This window comes from Ornithorhynchus anatinus, chromosome 12, assembly GCF_004115215.2.
Source record: "Ornithorhynchus anatinus isolate Pmale09 chromosome 12, mOrnAna1.pri.v4, whole genome shotgun sequence".
Classification (NCBI taxonomy): Eukaryota; Metazoa; Chordata; class Mammalia; order Monotremata; family Ornithorhynchidae; genus Ornithorhynchus; species Ornithorhynchus anatinus.
In genome coordinates, this window is record NC_041739.1 from 54,747,009 (window position 1) to 54,765,933 (window position 18,925).

The 18,925-nt window shown below is 46.6% G+C and overlaps 1 protein-coding gene across 6 annotated transcripts in view; it reads right to left on the reverse strand.

Annotated features, from left to right (window-relative positions):
- Nucleotides 1-18,925, reverse strand: part of AFF1 (AF4/FMR2 family member 1) — a 164,008-nt gene that overhangs the window by 89,266 nt on the left and 55,817 nt on the right. The gene's annotated exons all lie outside the window — the stretch shown is intronic.

The window sequence follows — 18,925 nt, forward strand, 5'->3', positions numbered from 1 at the left end:
TGTCCCATGTGGGGCTCTTAGTCCCAATCCTCATTAGACAGATAAGGTAACTGAGGCCCAGAGAAGTGAAGTGACTTGCCCAAGGTCACACAGCAGGCAAGTGCCAGAGCGGGGATTAGAACGCAGGTCCTTCTGGCTCTCGGGCCCGTGCTCTGTTAACTCCTTCCCCGGGCCAAACACCAGCCTAAGCCCAATGCCACAGGCCTAATAACACAATCCATTTCCAAGTCTAGATTCACCACAGACTGATCTGAGGAATATCTAGAGAGGAAGTATCAGTTTGGAGCATAACCATCAGACAAGGAAACATCCCCTCCCCGCTCCCCGGCCACAGATCCAAAAAAGAGCTTCCTATTTCTAGAGAGCTCAATGAAGCATTTCCCCACTGTAACAAAGAAAGGACAAAAACACAGTGTACAACTATCCACTCGATGTCACATAATGTACCCATCCAACGTTCCCCATTTAGAGGAAATAATTGGTGACGATAAATCCATCTTTCTGTTAAAAGCATGTGCACATTAAAGATTTTTACATCTAGTTTTTTTCTCATTAAAGAGAATCCCAAAATCTTCCACCTTCTGCCGATTTTCAAAAATGATCTAAGGGTGGAAATGTCTCAACCAATAATAATAATGATTATGGTATTTGTTAACCACTTACTATGTGCCAGGCACTGTACTAAGCGCTGGAGTGGATACAAGCAAATCGGGTTGGACAGAGTCCCTGTCCCATGTGGGGCTCACAGTCTCAATCCCCACTTTACAGATGAAGTAACTGAGGCTCAGAGAAATGAAGTGACTCAACCAGGGTCACACATCAGACACGTGGCAGAACCAGGATTAGAAACCATGACCTTCTGACTAACAGGTCTGTGCTCTATCCACTACGCCATGCTGCTTCAGTGGTGTTTAGTGAGTGCTTAGTAGGTACAGAGATTGTACTAAGAGCTTGGGAGAATCTTAGCCTCTGCTATCAACCCCATCCAGCACCTTTCCCCACAGCAGTGGAAAGAAAACATACAAATCAAGATGCTTGGATGAGCCAACAATGGGAAGTTTCTGAAAACAGTCCAGAAACCCTCTCTGCTAACATGACTCCTACGAAGAACCTCTCCAATTATCCTGCCCCTGTTCTGAACACTGAAGAAGGAAGCAGTGTGGCTTAATGGAAAGAGCTTGGGTCTGGGAGGCCAGAAGACTTGGGTTCCAATCCAGCTCTGCCAGTTGCCTGCTGTGTGGCCTTGGGAAAAACAATTAACTTCTCTGTGACTCAGTTTCCTCAACTGTAAAATGGGGATTCAATACCTGTTGTCCCTCCCGATTAGACTGTGAGCCCCATGTGGGAGAAAGGACTGTGTCTGACCTAGTTAACTTGCAACTAACTCAATGTTTAAAAAGTAAGCACTTAAATACCACAAAAAAGAGGAACACATCTATGACCATTGTGAGACCTTGGAGCCAGCTACAAGACAGGAGAGTGTTTTCCCATCTGTCATGGCACCTCCCCTCTCACGGTCACACCTGGAGAGTTTCCAGTCCTCTACCAGTCTCGACTATGGGAGAGAGATTCAGACAGGCATAACCACTTCCCGATTTTTTACCAAGAAAACTTTCTGGATACACTACTGGAACAATCGAAGATGGAGGCGGGGCTTTCTCGGATAGATGTGTCCATGGTGTTATGGGTCGGCGATGACTCAACAGCATTAGACAAGACATGGCACTTAGTGTAGCGAGCACAGACCTGGGAATCGGAAGGACTTGGATTCTAAACTCAGCTTCGCCATTTGCTGAGTGACCCTGGGCAAGTCACTTCCCTTTTCTGTTATCTCATCTGGAAGGGGATGAAAACTGTGAGCTCCACGTGGGCCAGGGACTGTGTCCAACCCAATTAGCCTGTATTTACCCCAGTGCTTACTAGAGTGCCCTGGCACATAGCAAGCACTTTAACAAATACTACAATCATTTTGCGACTGGGTTTTCCCTCTCCCTGTTCTGAACTTTAGAGAGATGGGAGAATGATGACCCCTACAATCAGGAACCATCTCTAGAACAGAGACTTCGTCTGATGAGAACTATTATCACGATGCAGAATTAAACCCCCATCAGGCAAGATGGATAGCCAGTCAAAAGCAACACTTGCTGAGTGTCCATTTTGGAAGGGACTGTCTGTGGCAATCTTTTCAGTGGCATGGGGTGCAAGATCAAAATCTCAATGGCGGAAGTGTCGTTTTCAAACCCAAAGGTCTATCTGTGCTTGAGGTCATCTTTCTGACCCATCCATTGGGAGTCCTGCCTGGACACAGTCTCTCTCAAGCGCTTAGTGCAGTGCTCTGCCCACAGTAAGCACTCAATAAACATAACTGAATGAATTTATAGCCACATATATAATTACTATTAAAATAATTATTATGTAAATGGCTATTCATTCGATGCCACACAGATCTGCCAGCTCCCATCTCTCCCTTATGGAAAACTACCACAAAAACCCACGCCCCTCCCAATGGTGCTAGATAGGGGCAAAGGAAGAAGGATTGGAACCCTTGATACCACTAATATTAATTACTGCCGTATTTGTTAGGTGCTTACTATATGCCAAGTGCTGTGGTAGACTAATTGATGACCGACATTAAGATAATCCGGTCCCATATGGGGCTTGCAGTCTAAGTAGGAGGGAGAAAAAGTATTGAATCCCCACTGTGCAGAGGAACTGAGGATCGATCATCAATCAGTGGCATTTATTGAGCGCTTACAACATACAGAGCACTGTATTAAGCGCTTGGGAGGGTACAACAGAATTAGTGGACACGCTCCTTGCCCCCAAGGAGTTTAAGTAAAATGACTTGCCTAAGGTCAGGCAGCGGACAAGTGGCAGAGCTGGGATTAGAACCCAAGTCCACTGGCTCCCAGGCCAGTGCTCTTTGCACTAGGTTACCCTGATTCCCTAGGAGTCATAGTTCAAAGGATAGAGCATGTGCACTGATATGTGAAGAGATCCCTATGCACAAGCTCCTCCTAGTCCCAACCCCTGAAATCTTTGAGCCCCATGTGGGATAGGGGACTGTTTCCAACCCTATTAGTCTGTATCTACCCCAGCGCTTAGAACAGTGCCTGACACATAGTAAGCACTTAACAAGTACCACAATTATTAAATATCACTGATTGATTGACACAGTGCTTGGCACATAGCAATCTGTTGCCAAATTGTACATTCCAAGCACTTAGTACAGTGCTCTGCACATAGTAAGCGCTCAATAAATACTACTGAACAAATAGTATTATAGTATATAGTATTATAGCTTAAATAGCTTAACAAATACTATATATTGAAAAACCACACCCATCAAACAGAGGGAAGAGAGAGGAGGGGAGGGAAGAGAAAGGAGGGGAGGGAAGAGAGAGGAGGGTGGGCTGGGAGGGGAAGGGGAAGGTGCACAGGCTGGAGTCAGAGGGGAGCTCAAGAGAGAGGGCCGCTCCCCTTCAAGGCTGCAGAGGGGGCAGATCTGCATCTTCGCCCTGACACTGTGCGACGCCTTCTAGAGCGGCTGCCTGAGCTGGGAAACTGCCCAAACCCTTCACGTCCCTGGAGGAGGAGACGACTGAGCTCAGTTTGACCCAATGACCGTCGTGTACTAGACACAGGACAGAACATCCCCAAAACGAGGGTCCCGCCCTCTAGAAACCACAGAGGAGGGCGCCGCGCCAGGCGCCGGGGGGGAAGAGCTGGGATTCGCCCACGACCATCTGAAAGTAAGCTACTTCCCTGGCAGGGAGCCATATGCTTTAAGGGATTAGTTCCACCCTGCAGAAGCCAACTCCCTCCCTCTCCCCCGTCTTCCCCACCCTCCTTCTCTCCCTTTCTCCCTCCTGGGCATCTGGCAGGTCCGACATAGCCTCACTGAGCCAGGACCGCCCAGAAGTGCCCTGTGCTTTGGACACACCTGCTATGGGCCTAGAACAGTAGTAAGAGGTTGCAGCCCTCCCTCTATGGACAGGTTTTAGGGGGGCACCACCAGGCGAGGAGGTTGGGTCCTCCTGCTGGGCAGTCAGCCTGCCGCCAGCTCAGGCGGCTCTCTCTACTGAGCCCCCTCCCAACGGCCCCACCTGGTAGCTCTCAAACAGGAGGAGTTGCCACGACCGGTGTCTGGCTACCAAAGTGCCGCCTTCATTTGCCTGTGCGTCTCCACCCAGAGGTTAGGCTGAGTGGCACGGGTGAGGCGTGGGCAGTGGTGAGAGAGGAGCAAAGGACCATCCAGAGGCTGGCACAATAGGATGAGGGAAGAAGTGTGGCCTTGTGGAAAATGCACGGGCCCGGGAGTCAGAGAACTGGGGTTCTGATCCCGGCTCCACCACTCGTCTGTTGGGTGACCTTGGGTGAGTCACTTCACCTCTCTGGGCCTCAGTTCCCTCATCTGAAAAATGGGGATTCAATTCCAGTTCTCCCTCCTGCTCAGACTATGAGCCTCGGGTGGGACCGGATTGTCTTGTTTCTATGCCAGCTTAGTATAGTGTTTGGTGCCCAGTAAGTGCCCCAGGCAGGCTTCCCTGGAGCTTGCGACATCCGGCAGCCTTTTGGGGTAGTACTGGTGCAGCACCAAACTGAGTTTTCTAAGGAACAGGAAGTAAAAACAGAGCACTTTACACAATGGGCAAAGAGCACCTGCCTCTCGGAGGTTTCGCTCAAAGGAACTTTTCAAAGAACTGACGAGCAAAACGTACTGTGTGCTAAGGCACACATTCCAGGGAAGAAAAGACAGTATCAATCAATGGTATTTACTGAGTGATTTCTGTGTGCAAAGCACTGTACTGAGCACTTGGTAGAGTACAATAGCAAAAGCTTCCCCATTCCCAAAGATCTTCATCCAGCTTCTAAATATCTTCCCAATTCTATTACTTCACCCCACTAGAGTTTGTTTTTAGTCAATCAGTTCTCCCCTTCCTACTTCACCTCACTGATCTCCTACTACAACCCAGCCCGCAACCTTTACTCCTCTTAATGTCGACCTACTTATTGTACCTCAATTTCTTCTCACTGCTGACCCCTCAACCAATGGCCTGGATTTCCCTTCCACTTCATATCCAGCTGACTACAACTCTCCCCACCTTCAAAGCGCTCTACAGTAATAATAATAACAATAGTATTTGTTAAGCTTACTGGGTGTCAAGCACTACTCTAAGCACTGGAGTAGATACAAGGTAATCAGGTTGGACACAATCTACTTTATCCCACACGGGACTTACAGTCTTGACTCGCACTTTACAGATGAGGAAAATGAGGGCACAGGGAAATAATAATGTTGGTATTTGTTAAGCGCTTACTATGTGCCGAGCACTGTTCTAAGCGCTGGGGTAGACATAGGGGAATCAGGTTGTCCCACGTGGGGCTGACAGTCTTAATCCCCATTTTACAGATGAGGGAACTGAGGCACAGAGAATCTAAATGACTTGCCCACAGTCACACAGCCGACAAGTGGCAGAGCTGGGATTCGAACTCATGAGCCCTGACTCCAAAGCCCATGCTCTTTCCACTGAGCCACGCTGCAAGTGACTTGCCCAAGGTCACATAGCAGATATGTGGCAGAGCCGGGATTAGAACTCTTACTCCCAGGCCTGTACTTTTTCCACTAAACCCTCATTTCCCCTACAAGCCCTCCCTTCAGGCATCTCCTACGGCTCTGCATGCTTTAAGCTCTTGATATTGACTCCGCTCCCAGTCCCTCCCCACCTCCCCGCACTGACTGAAATATCCCTATACTTGTCCATTTCCCCCATCTGTAATTTATTTTAATGTCTTGTCTCCCCCTCTAGGCTTGTGAGCTCCTTGTGGGCTGGGATAGTGAATCCCAGCTCTACTGGACTGTACCCCCCCAAGTCCTCAGTACAGTGCTCTGGTCCCTCTAAGCGGTCAGTAAGAGAAGCAGCTTGGCCTAGTGTATACAGCATGAGTCTGGGAGTCAGAAGGATCTGCCACATATTGGCTGGGTGACCTTGGGCAAGTCACCTAACTTCTCTGTGCCCGAGTAACCTCGGCTGTAAAATAGAGATGAAGACTATCAGGCCCAAGTAGTACAGGGACTGTTTCCAACCTGATTAGCTTCGATCTACTCAAGCGCTTAGTGCAGTGCCTGGCACACAGTAAACGCTTAATAAATACCACCAATTGATGGACAGACACTGGACAAATTTGGGACGCCTGACTCTGACCCTCCGCTTCTGCCAGGGACCTGTTCTATGACCCAAGGGCCGGCACTTACTGCAGCGGTCTTCACCTCCTTCGTCACCTTCATCTCCCCACCGTCCCTCCAGCTAAGTCCCGAAGGTCTACCCGCAACGATCTTCTCTTATACTTGCCCGAGGACCTCGGTCTCTCATGTGGCAATGGTGGCCTCGCACAACCTGAGCAAGTGATAGCTGGTTTACGCAAATTGTGATGTCGGTCCGACTTTCCCTTCGGCAGTATTGTGCTGTGACCCACCGGAGGGCCTTGGGTTGCAGACAGCACTCTTGGATTTGCTAGTTCACGTCCTCTATTCTGTCCTTCCCCAGGGTCATCTCATATCACAACACTCGCCCTTAGGGTCTCCCATGACCTTGTGGTCCCGCGACTTGTCCCGAGAACTGTGATGAAGGCAACTGAGGACTTTCTTCAGCAAGATAGGATGTCCCCCGCTTCTGTCATCTAAGGGGTGCGCTCCAAAGATGCAAGCATGACCAGAGGACTCCCAAAATAAACTAAGATGGCTGGAAGAGCCATTGGAAGGCGGATAGAAAGTCTGGTGACCATGGGGCATCAAGGTGGATTCCAAACAAATCCAAACAAGGTAAGCAAATCTACAAAGCTATATTAGGACCCTAACTTTCCGGCCTTGCTACCAAAAGCCAGACATCTCCTTCTCCTTGAACTGTTTCCTCAGCTTCGCCTAAGGACCCACTCCAACTCAACAGGCCAGGCAGACTCGCCAACAATGAGATCCTGAGACTCAGTCTGTATGCCAAGACGCAACGTGGCCTAGGGGAAAAACCACGGGCCTGCGAGTCCGAGGTCTAACCTGGGCTCTAATCCTGGGTCTGCCAACTACCTGCCATGTCTCCTTGGACAAGTCACTTAATTTCTCTGGGCCTCACTTCCCTCATTTACAAAATGGGGACTCGATCAGCGTGCTATCTACCTCAGTGCTTAGTATAGTGCTTGGCACATACTGATTGCTTAAATACCACAACTATTTCACCAGCATTGGGGCGGCACTTACTGTCACACTGCTTTGACAGGTAATCAATCAGTCAATTTATTGAGCACCTATGAGCGCTTGAGAGTTCACAATACAAGAATTGGTAGGCAGATTCCATGTCCACAATGAGCTTACAGTCTAGAGGGGAAGACATTAATATAAATACTTAAATTACAGATATGGACATAAATGCTGTGGGGCTGAGGGAGGGGTAAATAAAGGGAGCAAATCCAAGTACGAGGGTGAAGCAGAAGGGATTGGGGGGGCGGGGGGATGGTAGGAGGGGAAGGCCCCTTGGAGGAGATGTGCTTTCAATAAGGCTTTGAAGGACAGGCAGGACCTGTGAGGAGAAGGGCTCCACAGCTGCAGTATGAAATGAGGTGGATGCAGTGGTTGATTCATTCAATCGAATTTATTGAGCACTTACTGTGTGCAAAGCACTGTACTAAGCACTTATACTAAGCTACTGGGAGACCTCTGTAGCAGACCAGACAGAGCAGCCTGGCGTGAGGTAGTCCAGGCTGGTGGTGGTGGTGGAGGGTAATCCCTCTATGCCTGTAAGCTCATTGTGGGCAGGGAACCTGCCTACCAACTCTGTTGCAGTGGACTCTCCTAACCGCTTAGTACAGTGCTCTGCACTCAGTAAATAGGCTGGATGGACTGATTGAATGGCAGCTCAGAGAAGGAGAGGAGTGCTACGAAGCCAATTCAAAGACGGTGACTGGTCCTTACAAAGATTTGTGGTGCAGCAGAGGATAGGGCTATGATCACCCGATGTAGGATGGATTGCCTATTTGGCAAAAGATAGGCTGGACCCGACAGCAGTGAAGTCTTTGATTCATATTATTCAAAGGATTCAGAGTAGCATATTGAAGTATTCTATTTTACTTTAAAAATGATATTCATTAAGCAATTACTCTGTGCTGAAGGCAGCAGTGGATACAAGAGCATCAGGTCATGCACAGTCCCTGTCCCACACAGGACTCACAGTCAGAGGAGTAGAAAGACGGGTAGGTATAGTAACCCCATTCTAAAAAGGAGGAAATAGAAACAGAGAGGTTTAAGGACTCGCTCAAGGTCAACCAGCTGGCCATTCACAGAGAGTTGGGACTAATAGCATGGCCTAATGGATAGAGCAGTGGCTTGGGAGTCAGAAGGACCTGGGTTTTAATTCCACCTCTGCCACTTGTCTGCCATGTGACCTTGGGTAAGTCACTTCACTGGGCCTCAGTTATCTGTAAAATGGAGATTAAGACTGTGAATCTGAGTGGCACGTGGACAGTGTCCAAACTGATTAGCTAGTATCCACCCAGCACTTAGTACAATACCTGACACATAGTAACCACTTAAATACCATAAGAAAAAAAAAGGAAAAGGTCTCCTCCCAGCCTCCAGTTCTTTCCACTAGGCCCCACTGCTTCCCATATTTCTGGCCCACGGCTCTTGAAGCCCTCTGGTTTCCATTTTGATGAAAAAAATGGAGACACAGAGGAAGTAATTGGCTTCTCCAAGGTCACACTGCAGGCAAATGGTGGAGCTGGGCTTAGGACTAGGATCGCAACCTCACAGGCCTGTGCTCTCCTCCTCTAGATTGTAAACTCACTGTGGGTAGGGACTGTGACTGTTACACTGTACTCTCCCAAGCGCTTAGTACAGTGCTCTGCACACAGTAAGCACTCAATAAATCCCATGAACTGACTGCCTTTAGTCCTAACACTGGTAGCCTGCTGTATTGAGGAAAGAGTTCCTGTTCTCAGATGTGTCACTTTGGGGTGATTTCAGCTCAATCCAAACCAGGCCCTGGCCACTTTGGCTAAGTCCTGAAGGTCTACCCGCAGCGGTCTTTTCTTATACTTGCCCAAGGACTTCAGTCACTCACTTGGCAATGGAGGCTTCACACAATTTCAGCAAGTGATAGCCGGTTTTACGCAAATTGTGATGTCAGTCCAACCTTCCCTTCGGAAGCATTGTGCTGTGACCCCCAGGAGGGCCTTGGGCTGCAGACAACACTCTTGGTGAAATCTCACAGGCCGGTCACCAGGAGAGGCCCCACGCCTCATAAATGGTCACGGGTCACAGGGACTATAAGGGAGTTCCCGTTACCAGGGGTTAGAAGTAAAGCCAACCAGGTCTGAACGACTTACTGAGAGGCCCATCTCCAGCCTAGACATTGCATTGTCCTTCCCACTTTTCATTTTTCTTTTTATGGCTGAGTGAGCTATGTGACTTATGGAAGGGTGATAGTAGGTTAGACCTGAATTAGGAAGATTTTAATGAAGAAAGGACCTCTTCCAAACTGGGACAGAATCCAGGCCGAGAGCTTTTTTTTTTTTTTTTTTTAATAGATCATGGTATGAGAAAATTTTAAAAATAAACTTTGGTCAGCTCAACAGAAATTACGGAACCAAAATATGAATTATGGAGCATGAACATTGACTATAAACCCATGAAAAGTACTGCTGGTTGAAAAATGTATTTCGGTTTCAATGTTTACATTTTAAGCCAACATCATGAGTCCTTTTAACTAGTTCAAGTCCACAAAGTCACTGACACATACATATTGTACACCTGCCCACAGTGGACAAGCCTGATTTTTAGACTCGTGTTAACTGTGCTTCTGTTGTATCTCCCAAGCACTTAGTACAGAGCACTGCATTCAAGATGCTCATTAAGTACTATTAATGCTGTCATTAGTAACGTAGGAGTTCAGTAAATGGAGTGATCAAACCTGGAGTGATTCCAGGCTCAGGATCAATCATGGGTATTTATTGAGCAGTCGTGTACAGAGCACTAAACTAGGCACTTGGGAAAGTATAATATAACAATATAACAGACACACACCCTGGCCACAACAAGCTTATTGTATAGAGAATGAATATACTTGGTTAAATGTAGGTGGCATATGGCTGTCTACAGCTCAGTAAGTAGAGTTTAACCCTACTGAAGGGGAAGATTCCATTTACCAAATAATGAAAGCTCTGCTAGTGGAATGGTGATAGTATTTTTAATAGGGTCATCAACTTCCAAGGACTCCACAGTTCATTCCCTAATGGGTTAACAGTCTCTTCAGATAAGTCTCTCTATCAGTTAAGGGCAGACAGGGCTACAAATCAGCATTCTCTGGAGAGTCTGCAAAGCGGCTTTGAATGCGGCCTGTCCTCCCAGTTGCGGCTCATATGTTTTGGTGGGCAGAAAGGCCCCCTAAAACTTGGGAGGACACCAGGACACATCGTGATTCCCAACGTGAGTCACTGCTTCTGGGCTCGTGTCCCACAGTTCCGGGAGTCAGGGTACAAAGTCTAGTTTCTCCACAGGGAGTCACATGGCAGGGGAGGGCGGCACCGTCTTGGGATTGCAACTCTGCTCTCAATACGTCCTCTGGCATGGTGGGGGCGGGGTGGCAGAGAGAGAGGGGGACACAGAGAGAGTGGGACACAGAGAGAGCGGGACACAGAGAGAGTGGGACACAGAGAGAAAGAGGGACAGAGAAGGAGGAGGAGGGGGAAGGGAGAGAGGTAAGAGGGGGAGAAAGTGGGAATAGTAATAATAATGGTGTTTGTTAAGCACTTACTATGTGCCAAGCACTGTTCTAGGCGCTGGTTTGGAGAGTGTGGAGGAACGGAGCGGGGAGGGAGGATGAGGGTGAGAGATAGCAGGACAGAGAGAGAGCAAGACAGACAGAGAGCACTGGTGAGAGAGCGAGAGAGAGGGAGGCAGGCGCAGAGGGAGCAAGGGAGGGTGGAGGCAGTTTGGCCTTCATCAGCCAACTTCAGGCTTTCCATCAGAAAACACCATTTATGGAGCAAACGTAAAATACTTTTCCTGAGCCCATTTCCTCTGGAAGCTGAAGGGAGCGAGGCTAAGTCTCCTTGAGAATGTGTTGGCTTTTTTTTTTTCCTCTTTTCATATGAACAACTCCTAAGGGCTTGCAGGAAAAGCACATGGCTTGGTTTCCAGCTCACTCAGGGGGCAGAGTGGTGTGCCAAGACTTGCTACCCAGAACTGGAACCAACGCAAGCTAGTATGCGGCTGGCTGCGGCTCAGACCTCTCTCTGGTTTTACTGCTCTGGTTTCTCGCGGGTGGCTGGGCAGTCACCAATACAGAACTCACACACACCAATTCGGCGCTGGGAGCTGAGAGGAGACTTAGCAGAATTCCCCACTGTGAGACGTGATCCCCCGATTAATACCGGACCTTCTGTTTGGGATGCTAAAAACGTGTTCTCAGGCCTTCCCCGGCCTGAGGCAAATCACTATTATTGTTATTATTATGGTATTTGTTAGCTCAAGTCCGTAGTGCTGGAGTAGATATAGGATAATCAAGCCGGTCAGAGTTCACAGTCCCTGCCCAACATGAGGCTCACAATCTAAGTAATCCATTGTATTTATTGAACACTTACTATTTGCAGAGCACTGTACTAAGCACTTGGGAGAAAATACAACAGGCTTGGTATATACATTCTCTGCCCACAGCGAGCTTACAGCCTAAATAGGAGGGAGAACAGGTGTTGAGTCCCCATTTTATAAATGAGATAACAGGCACGGAAGTTAAGTGACTTGCTTAAGGTCACACCGCAGGCAACTGGAAGAGCTGGAAATTAGATCTCAGGTCTGTGCTCTTTTCACTAGGCCACACTGTTCCTCCCTCGTGGGGTCCATCCAGGGTATTACTTCGGAGTGACCTTTCCAGTGAGGGCCCTTAACCTTTTCACATCGCACAAAACTAGAAAAGTAACAAAATCCTAGAAAGGAAAAGTGAAGGTTGACAGAGGAAAATCATATCTGCTCTTCTCCCCTCTCGTTTCACTCTGAAGGACTACAAAAGTGGTAGAGTGAGGGAGAAAAAACCCAACGCTCCAGTTCCCACAACTCTCTCTCTGTAGCACACGTGCCCGCACATACACACGTCTGCTCCAGAATCATCTGGTTGACAGAAGGAGACTCTCATGCCCTAGCCTCCTAAGCCTCCTTGTTGTTAAAGTAGGTTAGTCATGCCTTACTGCAAAATACTGTTTAAGGCTTCCATGGCAACTAATGGCCCAGACTGCCGACAGCTGACCACCAATTTATCCTGTCGGGCTTCTTCACTGAGTCGGATACCCTTGTTCCCCTCCTCTTCCAACTTGACCAACTCTCAGTATTTATAAAAAAGAGGTTGGAGATGGGGCACAAAAGGAGCCAGTGCAATCCCAGTGTCAACATCATTCCTCGATAAGCAACTGAACTTATGTTTTGGTTTAAAAGCATTGTACTCTGACTTGATATTACAAAGGGTAAGTAAATGTAAACATTCCTGGGTTCAAAACACACACACCACCGCACTCCCCCAAAATAACCCACAAAAGCAGAGACCAGGCTGCAGTTTCTATCCTCAGCTTGACCATCAACTGTTTTGCCAATAAAGACATAGCTCTCCATATCCTGCATTCATCGGAGTGCAGCATTTGTTGTTCCATTTTCAAAACTCTGGTACATTAACCATTGGAGAACTAAAATAGCCTGAAGGTAGAACTTAATTTTATCTGGGGAAATTTCCCAGGATGGGTACCGGCTCACGAGAGTGGCTAAACGCTTAGTCAAAGTTAGTACTTCCACCTGGGAAAGATGGGCAAAATGACACTTTTCCAAATCCCTAGCTGGTTCAATTGAAAGAAGTCTCTCTACTTAATTAAATCTCTGGCCCCCAATATCCAGAAAGCCCCAAAGGTATGCTCAGAAGATATGAAATCTAGAGTGGGATTCACATTCAAAATAAAAGGAACTACCATTTTGACTGCAAAGTGAAAAATCACACTATATTATGTCAGTCATTTAGCTTATAGATTGGCTAACAGCTTAAGAACTTGCAGATTTATTCTGCCACCAGAAGTTGTTTTTCCCCCAAAAAGTCTTTCAACGACTCCTTTCAAAGAACCATTAAATAAACCTCACAAATAAATACAGATCAATTGGGAGCTCACCCTCTCTCTTGGAGGGCACCCTTGTAGGAAAATGAATTAGCATTTTCTTTGCTTGAGCTGGCTAAATATCTGCTGGTGTTGAACACTTAGAACCCACAGAGTCCTAAATCTTGAACTGAAGAGAATTTGTGTTGAGCAAGTTACTAAAGGATTCTGGGGGAGGTCTCAGTTGCATTAGCCCCATTCCCAACTTAGAGTTGGAAAGGAACAGATTTTGTTGATCAGGAGATGGTGATCTATTTTATATTCCATTCCACATTGTCCTTAATCTACAACTCTAGGAACCAGTCACTGCTTTATTAAAGATGTTTAAAAGTGCTGGCTAGCTATTGCTTTTGGGATGTCATTTTAAACTGCTTGGGACACCTATGTAAAATAAGGTGGTGGGGAAAAAAAAAAACCTTTTCCAGTCTCTGCACAGGGAAACAGTAAAATGTGAGAATAACTATGGTACTTGTTAAGCATTTACTATGTATTCATTCAATCGTATTTATTGAGTGCTTACTATGTGCAGAGCACTGTACTAAAAGCTTGGAAAGTACAATTCAGCAACAAATAGAGACGATTCCTACCCAACAGCAGGTACCAAGCATTGTTCTAAGTGCTGGGGAAGGTACATGGTCACCTTGTACCTTCCCCTTTTTGTAACTTGTGAACTTGAGATCACAAATTACTGCTTTTAACCAATTCCATATACATTTATGTCAGGATTTCTGAGGTGTTGACAATACCACCATCCTACCTGTCCCATAAACCCACAATCATCTTTAGAGAAGCTGTGTGGCTTAGTTGAAAGAGCATGGGCCTGGAAGTCAGAGACTGTATTCTAATCCTGGCTCCACCACTTGTCTGCTGTGTGACCTTGGGCAAGTCACCTAACTTCTCTGTGCCTCAGTTCCCTCATCTTCAAAAAGGGGATTCGATACCTGTTCTCTCTCCTACTTACTGCACACAGTAAGTGCTCAATAAATATGATTGATTACTTAGACTGTGAGCCCCATTTGGGACCTGATTATCTCCTATTTACCCCAGGCTTTAGTGCAGTGCTCTGCCCCTTGTAAGAGCTTAACACCACCACAATTATTTTGACCAACTCATCTGTCTCTTCCACCACTTCCCTTACTGGTAATTAACTTTATTGTCAGCATCTTCATCTTACTCTCCCAAGCGCTCAGTACCTTGCTCTGCAGAGTCAGTGCTCAGGAAATATTATTGCTTGAAGGTCAAAAAAGGATTACTGCTCAGGGAAAATGGGGTAAAGAGGAAAGAGGGAAATGGCATATTTCCCTAGACACGGTGAGAAGCAGCACCACCTCCCTTAACTCAGACTCAGGGGCCAGACAACTGATATATATATATATATATATATTTGAATTTCATGGGGTTAGACGGCTACTGCTTTGGGGTGCCTCGGGCCCCCCTCTATGTCTGGAACAGAACCCTTGGGAGGGCCTAAAGTGTCCTTTGATCCCCTCTCCACATGTCCCCTTTCTCCAAGGCATCCACCCCCTCCAAAGGCAACTAGTGTCTTCAAAAGGCCAGAATACAACCAATTATTTGGCCAACTCTACTAGGAGTTTAAACCCTTTGGAGATGGGAGGAGGCTCAGAATAAACTCCCCCACAGTGAAGATTTTTCTCTATCTTAAAAGTCAGGTAACTAATATTCAGATACACTCAGTTCTCCTACAGGGTGGGAGACTGTGATCTTGCAGAACCCTGGTGGAAGGAAAACATATTCAGGGGCAGTTGCTTCTAATAATAAAAGAAACCTTACCCTATTCACCCACGCTTGGGTGCACTTGCATCTGTACCCCTTAAGCATTTTGATAGCCCACCCCCAGCTCCACAACACTTGTCTACATAGCCTTATACTCAGTCCCTTCCCCTATCTGTAATCAATTTTAATGTCTGTCTCCCTGACTAGACTGAAAGCTCCTTGAGGGCAGAGATTGAATCTACCAACTCCACTGAACTGTACTTAGTACAATGCTTTAAACAAAGTAAGCACTCAATAAAATTTACTGATTCAATGACATGCTGAGCTCAAACAGGCTCAAGTTTCCAGAACACTCCCCAGTTCCCCATCAGTGTTCTAGCCAAAACTCATAATGAAAATAATGAAAATACACGTTTGCTGAACTGAGAGCACGTGAGTTTACTTAATAAATAATAATTACAGTACTTGTTAAGCCCTTACTAGATGCCAAGCACTACACTAACCGCTGAGGTCGATATAAAATAATCAGGTCAACCCAATCTCAGTCCCATATGGGACTCATGGTCTAAATAGGAGAGAGGGGGGGATTTAATCCCCATTTCACAAAATGAGGAAACTGAGGTCCTGAAAAGTGAAGTAACCTGCCCAAGGTCACACTGCAGGGAAGAGGCAGAGCCAGGATAATAATCCAGGTCTTCTGACTCCCAGGTCCGTGCTCTTTCCACTAGACTATGCTGTTTTAAGACTATGCAACTCATTAATGCTTTACATCATTAGTTTTCTATAATAAACCAATTATCGGGGTGCTGGCCATGCTGCATTTTAGAGGTAATAAGAGACTTTATGTAAAAACAATGACCTGCAACTACCGGCAAGCTCAAAAGGAAAAGTATAAACAGCAGTATGCTTGCAGGGTTGTTTTTCAGGCTGTTCAAGTTTTATTAAGGAAGGCTGTTTAAGACAGCAAACATTCCAGGAAAGTGATATTTACCGAGAAATGCCCAACCTGTAATTTATTCACTGAGAACATTAGAGGAACATCTATATGGCACTATAAACACCTGTCCTTCATATGGATCATTTGTCTCCCTATCCCCAACATAGTCTCCCATCACATGGCTTGTGATCCTTGGTCCACAGATCTTGTTTGCCCCCCTACCCCCTCTTCCAGACATTGCTAATGATTTCAGTGCTAGCGATTTGCACAGTGCTATGCATGGCACTGAGTACAATGCTAGTGGCTTGCACAGTGCCTTTCACATTCTCTCAGTTGTGCTCCTGCTGAGGAATGGAGTGCAATAATAGGCAGGCAGGGGTGCAGCTCACCATAAAGGGCTATGATTAAAGGGCGCTTGTGTGTGTGTTTGGGGGGGGGGGGTGTTGTCCTCTGTGCATGTTAGCCAGATTCATGCAGAACTGGGAAAAGGATCCGGGTATTCTGTTTCCCTGAGCAATACTCTATCGTTCAATCAGAGGTATTTATTGAGTGCTTACTCTGTGCAGAACACTATACTGAGCACTTGGAAGAATATAATAAAATTAGCAGACAAGTTCCCTGCCTATAACAAGCTTACAGCCTAGAGGGCTGTAACCCCTGGAAAGGCAGCAGGGTTTCTTAGGAGGGTACTAGAGAGGTAGAAGACCATTACAAAATGGCAAAGACCTGAAAATAAATGATACAAAATTCCTAGTTCTCCCTTTCCTCTCTTTCTCTGAGAAATCTCTGCTCCCGGGAATCAGGCTATTGTTTTTAAACAGGCTTCAAGAACCTGACAGCTCCATGCTCAGAGAAGAAATAAAAGGGGGGAAGGGGGTAGAGGACTGACCACAGGAAAATATCTGCAAGTAAATTGCTCTGAAGGGCAAAGTACTGATTTAGATCTTACTTAACAGAAGGGGTTTTGGTTAGATGTGTTGGGTGATACAATGATTAAAAAAACAACAATAGCCTTTCTTAAAACATTATTCAAGGCATTCTGTGGCATATAATGAGCATGACCTAGCGGATAGAGCCCGAACTTGGGAGTCAGATGACGTGGGCTCTAATCACGGCTCTGCCACTTGTCTGCTTTGTGACCTTGGAAAAAAGTCACTTCACTTCCCTGTGCCTCAGTGTCCTCATCTGTAAAATGGGGGTTAAGACTGTGAGTCCCATGTGGGACAGGGCTTGATCTAACCTGATTTCCTTGTATCTACCCCAATGCTTAGTACAGTGCCTGGCATTAAGTAAGCATTTAGTACTATTATTATTATTATAAATCAGCTGTTTCATTTTATCAAAGGCCGAAGAAACCAGCAAGGCTTTACAAGTACCCTCAATAGTATTTATTGAGCATTTACAGTATTTGTAGAGCACCGTACTAAGCACTCGAGAGAGAGTCCAATACAATAGAGTTGGTAGGCCTGTTCCCTGCCCACAAGGAGCCTCCAGTCTAGAGGAAAGAATCCTGACCTTTGCCCCGTGAGGGACAACAGCCGGACCATCTCCTCTGGTGCAACACTATGCCCTGTTGAGGGCAGGGCTGCTATTTCCCCTTGTCTTGTTCTTTGGAAAGAATTTCTGCCCAGAGATTCTAGTCTGGATCCCACCTTTGGCCCCAGACTCCTGCAACCTGCTCTTTGCTCAAATACAGTGGGGGCCTTAACAGGGCCATCCCCCCCCCCCCCACAGCCATTTCTTTATGCCTTGGCTTTTCTCCACCGCCTTTAGGATACGAATAATAATTCGTAATAATAATTATGGTATTTTTCAAGCCCTTACCATGTGCAAGGCAACGTACTAAGCGCTGGGGTGAACACAAGCAAATCGGGTTGGATGCAGTCCCTGTCCGGCAAGGGGCTCGTAGTCTCAATCCCCATTTTACAGATGAGGTAACTGAGGCACAGAAGGGAAATGACTTGCCCCAGGTCACATAACAGATAAGTGGCAGATCCAGGATTAGAACCCAGGACCTTCTGACTCCCAGGCCCATGCTCTGTCCACTAGGCACTGCTTAAGAAATGTGTCCACTGGCCAACCACCCCCTTGGGGAGGGTAAGATTGGTGTGGGGTTGCGGGAAGAGAGGGAGGGGACGCACAAAGGACTGGGGCATTGCTGGCCAATGGCCCACCTCAATCACATATCCTTACCCATGCCCAGTTCAACCTTTCCCCTCTGCTGATTTTGCAGGTCAAGCGAAGTTCATTCAATTGTATTTACTGAGCACTTACTGTGTGCAGAACACTGTCCTAAGAGCTTGAGAAAGTACAATACAACAATAAAGGCGACATTCCCTGCCCACAACAAGCTCACAGTCTACAGTTACGCAATGACAGCGTAAGGGAGTTGACGCCTGATGGTACCAGACCATTCCGGCTTTTGGTGACTCACACTAAGAAGGAAAATTACCTCACCATTTCCTAGATCAAGGTCTGTGAAAAACTTCTATAATTAGCTCGATATGATTAATCCCATGCTGGGGCGGATTCAGTCTTTGTACTGACAAAAAGGGCCTAGGATGCAGACTCGCGAGAAAAAGGTCAGAGCCCTCTCGATGTGAGTGTTTATGTCAAAAAAAACCAAAACACTGAATTGCAGCTGGCAGTTTTAAGCTGACGCCCAATGTCAACTTGGGGTCTCAGCTGCATAAAGCAAACTAAAATAAGTAATCTCTCTCCTTAACTCAAGGTCTTAAGCATTTTGTTGCCTTGGCCAACTACCTACACTACCTACAAAGCCTCAGCCTACATGTCAGAAGAAATTACAAACACCTTCGATAGATAAGGAACACCACTAAAGGCTGGGTGTGCCCCCGACTCTGAGCAGAAAGATCATAAGGGGCGTTTCAAATTTGAAGTGACTACCATATCGCGTTAAATCCTGAAAGCACAGAGACTACAATAAACTAAGAGGGTATGGTTTTTTGGTTTTTTTGAACTAAGTTTCCTCCACCAAAAGGCAACAAAATAAAAGAAACACACTCTCTGGAGATAAATATAACACTTAGGGAGTCTCAATTCCATGAGATTATAGAA